Source organism: Adiantum capillus-veneris, chromosome 15 (assembly GCF_014529385.1).
Source record: "Adiantum capillus-veneris isolate H3 chromosome 15, ASM1452938v2, whole genome shotgun sequence".
In the NCBI taxonomy this organism is placed as follows: domain Eukaryota; kingdom Viridiplantae; phylum Streptophyta; class Polypodiopsida; order Polypodiales; family Pteridaceae; genus Adiantum; species Adiantum capillus-veneris.
In genome coordinates, this window is record NC_140945.1 from 100,001,876 (window position 1) to 100,008,473 (window position 6,598).

At 41.8% G+C, this 6,598-nt stretch overlaps 1 pseudogene; it reads left to right on the forward strand.

Moving 5' to 3' along the window:
* The first annotated feature begins 4,182 nt into the window (after nt 1–4,182).
* On the forward strand, nt 4,183–4,545 carry LOC147441155 (proteasome subunit alpha type-4-like; annotated as a pseudogene).
* Nucleotides 4,546–6,598: the final 2,053 nt, after the last annotated feature.

A 6,598-nucleotide genomic window follows, 5' to 3' on the forward strand; every position in this document is an offset into this window, starting at 1 on the left:
TTGAGGCAGAGATTTTTATTCAGGTTCAAGGAGGATAAAACACCTGAGGACATTTTGAAGAAGTTGAGGAAATTGAAGCAGAAAGATTTGTTGGTCGAAGATTATGCACAGAAGTTCAAAAACTTAAATAATAAGTTGGAAGCAGCACAACAACCTTCTATGGAGTGATTGGGGGACTATTTTTGTAAGGGACTCAAAAAGGAGTTCAGAAGTGCAGTAGCAGGGAGACCCCCATTAGCAAATGCACAGGATTTTATTGATTTGGTCGAAGCAGCTGCAAGAGCTGAAAGAAGATATGGAGGTAAGGCAGAACTCAAGGAGAACAAGAACAAGAAGACTGAGGATTCATACTTAGAGTGAAAAGAGTCAGAGTCAGAAACTCATGATTCAAATCAGGATACTGAACTTGACATTGAAAGTGATGAGGAGGAAGATTGGTCAGAAAAGAAGAAGAAAACGAAGAAGAAGCAAGAAAAGAAGAAGCAGAAGAAAGATAAGGGTAAGCATAAGAATGAAAAGAAGCAGGGAAAAGAAGCAATAACTACAGCTGTAGTCAACAAAATCATTTATAAATTGCAAACAATTGGAATGAATTAGTTTGGAATCTCAGGAAAACCATATTGTCAGGTGTGTCAAAGGTTTGGTTATGAATATGAAAATTGTTACTATAATCCAAATTTCAAGGGAAGACGACCTGAGTATATTACTCAAAAAATGAGGGAAGCAGCTGCAAATATGGTAGCTCCTCAGGGTGCTAATAGGAGATATCAGGGACCTACACCTCAGAGGAGGTTCCAGAATACCAATAATTGGGGATATCAAAATAGGAACCGGAACAATATGCAACAATCACCATGCAATTATTGTGGGGTCATGGGACATAGGCAAGGACCTAATTGTGAACTCTGGTGTAGGCATTGGAATGATAGGGGAATCCCTATTATCAAGTACAACAATAACAATAATAATCAATTGCTACAACGGGAGCGCGGAGAGCCCTGCAAAATACCAAAACTATATACTATAGACGATGAAACACAAAAATCTGCATACCTGGCAACCATCCTTGCACATAATCAAGCTGCACATGAGCAGAGAGAGACAGAGAGGGAGATAGAGTGAGAGAGCACGTGCAGGCACACCTCCTAGAGCGGAGTGCTACGCCAGCACGATGAGCAAGAAGAGAGGAGAGAAGAGAAGAATAAGACGATGCTGGGTGCAATCTCCCCCCGTGCAAGAGTGAGCATTTTCCTCTTGCACGTATTTATTTATAGACTTCTTGAATGCCCAAAAATGAGTACAAACTGATCGGCCGGAAATAATTGACCAAAGCTCATAAAGAGCACTTGAATAATCAAATATACATAAAATGTAATACCCTTCTTCATAATACATTATCTGCTAATGCTTTTGCCACCTATCAACTGCAATAAATGAATAAATATCAATTCCATAACATACCTCTCCGTTGGAAAGCAACTGTCCTCAGTTGCGAAGATAAAAATCTGCAAACAATACTTGTCAAAAACAGTGATTAGTATGTTGTGTCAAAAACATCACATAATATATGAAACTAAATAACATTAGCTTATGCCTGTCGTCATCCACATACTACCTATTCTAGTGTCCCATACCACTAGAATAAGCAGTATATGTCATACCCTGATGAATCAGGATATCATTGGTCACACTCATCATTGTATAAATCAATTCTCATCAATCTCAAGTTCACTTCCATAAATACTGTCGCAACAGAAAATCATCATATACCAATTCCAAATCCATATTCAAAATATCTTTCATTTTCTATACCCGGGTGACAAAATCATACCAGTCACAGTGGTGGCCAGCCACCACTGCAGCATGATTTTGTGATCGGTGTTGCCTAAAGCAGCAAATCTACACCAATAAGATGTGCTGCCTAAATCGGCGAATCTGCACTAATGCTGCCTATATCGGCGGATCTGTATTTACCATTGTGAATAGATCTGCAATATGTTAATGCGCTGCCTAAATCGACGGATCGGCACAGATAATTTGTGTTGCCTAAATGGGCGAATCTACACCAAGACGAACATTTACACACTGCCTAAATCGGTGGATCTGTGTGCATGTGACCAATGGACTAGGTAGGGCATAAAAACATTAAAAAAATATACTACCTGTTTCACACCACATTGGAGTAAGATTGAGTAGCAAAGTACTGACAAATTGGTATTTAACTTCTTTCAAAAAATAGATGGTAATCAAGCTGATAAGTAAGCCAGATGTATTGAATTGATGTAACATTGTTGTTCTCTCTGGAATGGTATTAGTAGTTATGTGTAGGACTATGGGTATCATAGAATTTGAGAGAGTTCAGCTATCAGTGTATAATTACTTGTGTTTGTGAGAAGATCTGTAAAAATCCAAAATGAAAATGCGGAGAGAACTTACATGTTTGCTCTCTGTAAATCATTGAACTCTGGATGATGTATTGCATCTGAAATATGTCCCAGTCTGTGCGTGGGGAAAGAGAGACAAGTAGGAGAGAGTTGTAATTAACAAAAGTCATTTACAATGATGAGCCTCGGATTAATCAGAAAGTGAGATGGAATCAATGTATTGTAGATTGTTTTTGTTTGAATAAATGGAGTACTCTCCTTGATATCGCAAACTGTTGTCTCTAAAGTGCTTAATATTGTAAAAAAATTTAATAGCAGATATTTGTTTAAAGGGCATTGACTAGTGGTTAGTTATGATATCACGAGCATAATAGTGTCTAGTCATGATATCACGAGCATACAGCGTGTAAAGGCCATACTATAAATAGTAGATTGGTCCAACAAATAAAGAAAACAATGCAAGATTGATTTGACCTTAGCCGCTCTTTCAGACATTGCTAGTCAGACGTCAAACTATGTAAAAGAATATGCATCAAGAAAATGCCTCGCAAGACCAAAAACGTAAGCTTTCCTTTTTGTTTTTTTATAAACTTGTACTAGGTATGTAATATGAGAGTCTGCAACTTATACCAATTACCTATAAGATCAAACTAATACAATCCTTATGGATCTAATCCAGTTCCTGTGTATTAAAATGAAGTATAGTGGAAGATTGAAATCATCAGTTTAAATACATCATGATCATCGTCAGTGCACGTGGATGCCTAAAAGCAAGCATTGTTTGAGAAAGTATTGCATTGGTCGCCGAAGAACTTTGTAGATGTCTGATGCTTCCATGCCATCGACCATTGACCAAAGGAAAGGGGGATAGGGGGAGAAAGAGAGAGAGAGAGAGAGAGAGAGAGAGAGAGAGAGAGAGAGAGAGAGAGACAAAATGAAATGTTATAGTAACCGTCTTTAAAATGCAAAAATTACCTACGAAAATAAAGTGAGAGAATCCTTGTGGATCTAATACGATGTCTAGCTAGGTACGAAAATAGATTAAAATCGTCGTCGTCGTCGTCAAGTCTCGTGGAGGCTCGGCAAGGGGCATTTATCTGAGAAAGTATTGCAATAGTCATCGAGGAGCTTCCTCAATGTCTGTCATGGTAAGGAACCTGGTGGGATGGAGAAGAGAGATAGAGAAATGAGATGAAATTTTATCGTACTCATTGTCCAAATGAGTATGGGGTCGAAAGCCGACCGGCCTCTCCACACAATCGCTTTTCCTGACTCCTCAAACTATCGGAGCCCCTTCTTCAACTGCCATGCCCTTTGCGATATGGGTAAGAAATAAAATGAAGTGTGACATTAACCATGTTGAAAAGGTGAAAAGTACATCTGAGGCTGGATGTGATACAATGTCTGGGTACAAATTTAAATGAAGTACAATATTTAAAGACTCAAAGAAACAAAAAAATAAATAAATAAATCGTCAGCTCGTCAATGTCCAAGTATGCTCTGCATCGAGCGCCGCCTGAGAAGGTATTGCAGCGGCTATACAGAGCTTCGTCAATGGTTGGCACGGAAGAGATTTGGCAATGGCAATGACTACAGGATGGCATAATAGGTGGAAGCTACAACATTAACAAGGGTATTAGTGCTTAAGGTGGTTATGCAGTCTCTTGGTGAAGGAAGCGACTTTGCATCGCAGCAAAAGCAGCAGCAGCAATGTTTTGCCGATATGATAGCAGGACCAGGATCTTCTCTCCAGAGGGGTGCTTGTAACAGGTATAGTATGCCATGGAGGCCATAGGAAATGCAGGGGCAGCCATTGGGGTGCTTGCCAAAGATGGCGTCGTTCTGGCAGGAGAGAAGCGGGTAACCTCCAAGCTTCTCGCGGCTTCAAAGTCTACAGAGAAAATGTACAAGATAGACGACCATGTTGCTTGTGCTGTCGTCGCGGGCATCACTGCGGATGCCAACATCCTGATTAACACAGCTCGTCTGCAAGCTCAAAGGTACACTTTCGCTTATCAAGAGCCCATGCCTGTGGAACAACTTGTCCAATCTCTTTCAGACACCAAACAGGGCTACACACAGTTTGGTGGCCTCCGCCTCTTTGGGGTCTCCTTCCTTTTTGCTGGATATGACAAGAACTTTGGCTTCCAACTTTACATGAGTGATCCAAGTGGTAACTATGGTGATTGGAAGGCTTTCGCTATTGGGGCCAACAATCAAGCTTCACAATCCAGGCTCAAATAGGATTATAAAGATGACATTACACGTGAGGAAGCAGTGCAACTTGCCCTTAAAGTGCTTAGCAAGACTATGGATAGCACCAGCCTCTCATCAGAGACGCTTGAAGTTGCCAAGGTAAGCTTGTCCCCGCAAGGCATAGTAAAGTATCAGGTTATTGTCCATAAGGGAGGGTGGTACTGCAGAATGGAGGAGGTTACAAAGGGAGGAGTTGGCTGGGCTGTGCCGGCAGGATGGCGCTGCTCTCGGGCCTGGGGTTGAAAGGGAAAACACAGGGTATATAGAGCCGATCAAAGGGTTGGCCATGAGCAGAGCAAGAGGGAAAACAAGGGTTGTATTAGCACTTGGTGTAATTTGTACTTTCGATCCTTCAATATATGAATATACCAGCTCCAGTCTTGTGTCCAATCTCTTACTTTGTACTTTTATTTCAGTCTATATCTGATTTTCATATTTGTCTAGAGTCTGAATCTGAATCTGCCTATCTGATCTGACATCTACTCTCAACTTCCACCCTGGAATAGCTATCAGAGATTACCAAGCCATTCCATAGTACTGCATAGGCTATCGGACGGGCCTTAATCTTTCACTAGAGCGGCACATAGTGCTACTCCTCCTGAGTATTTGTAAAAAGCTTCTTCGTTGGAGCTCAGCTTTCCTATCTCTGTCTAGGAGCGTGGTGGTGACCAACCAGGTATGTTGGGTGACGATGTAGTACATCGCCTCTGTGCTTGATATTCTCTAGCTCCTATACAAGTCCGGTTTAATGAGTTACCAACGTTGTTTTTGGTCTAGATGAGATGATCAGCCAACACACATCAAGGTAGTGTAATCGGTCATCACTCTGCTGACCGACCATGGCTACTAGGGAGAACACAAACCCTGCTCGCCAGGCAGGGAAGCTTCTTCCGAGGAAAGAGCTGTGGAAGGAACTTATGCAGGACATGTTTTGAGCAATGCAGAGGGAAAACAAGAAGGTGAGCAATGTAGGGGGAAAGTGGTTTGAAACTGCAGTGTTGTGAGGGGTCCATGTAGTGGTTGGTACCACTCTGCATGGCTGAGAGTGGCAGGTGAGGAAGCTCATGTGTTGCATGGTGGGTGGATGAGGTGAGAGAGAGATTACGGAAGCAGCCAGTGCATGCACGCATGCTGGGAATCGAGGTGGTGGGTGAAAGTGAGTTGGAACTTGAGAGGAAAAGGACGATGACTGTGTGTGTGTGTGTGTGTGTGTGTGTGTGTGTGTGTGTGTGTGTGTGTGTGTGTTTGTGTGTGTGTGTGTGTGTGTGTGAGAGAGAGAGAGAGAGAGAAATCCCTAACTGTTGCACGTAACTGAGCATGCGACCATAGCCGTAAATATTAGGCCGGGTTGCTGCATGGCGGCTGTTGAGGTATAGAATGAGAGAGAAAGAGGGAGTTCAATTGTTTTGTCTGCGTGTTAGGTGAATGACAAAGAGAAAAAAAAAGGCAAGGTTTCATGTTTGTTTTCAACCGCTGCATGGCGAGCCAAGAATTGGTGGTTTCTCATGTGTGTTGCATGGATGGGAGAAAAGAAAAACATGTGCTTTGAGCGTCCATCGGTATTTCTACAGTTGCGAGTCCAAGACTCCACTCACTCACAAACTGAGCTGAGGAGATAGTGCAAGAATTCGGAACTTCAGATGCGAGTGTGAGCTGGATTTGGGTAGCTCACAACCAATTACTGTTTGATGGGATCTGGCCATACAAATTTGCGATAGGCAGTAGAAGGAAGCTCTCGTTGTGCATGCCCTTGGCTAACAATCGCAACATGACTTCTACGACAGTAGAATACTCTTCTTTTTCTTCTTCACTGTGTTGCCTCCCTTACTCGGTCTTTGCCAAAAAAAATTGGTGGATTACTTATCAGCTAACAAAGAATTGAAACCCAATACTACTATATTAACCCCGCTAATTAAGATCTCACTTATCAATTACAAACTTTCCTTACCTTTTATCCT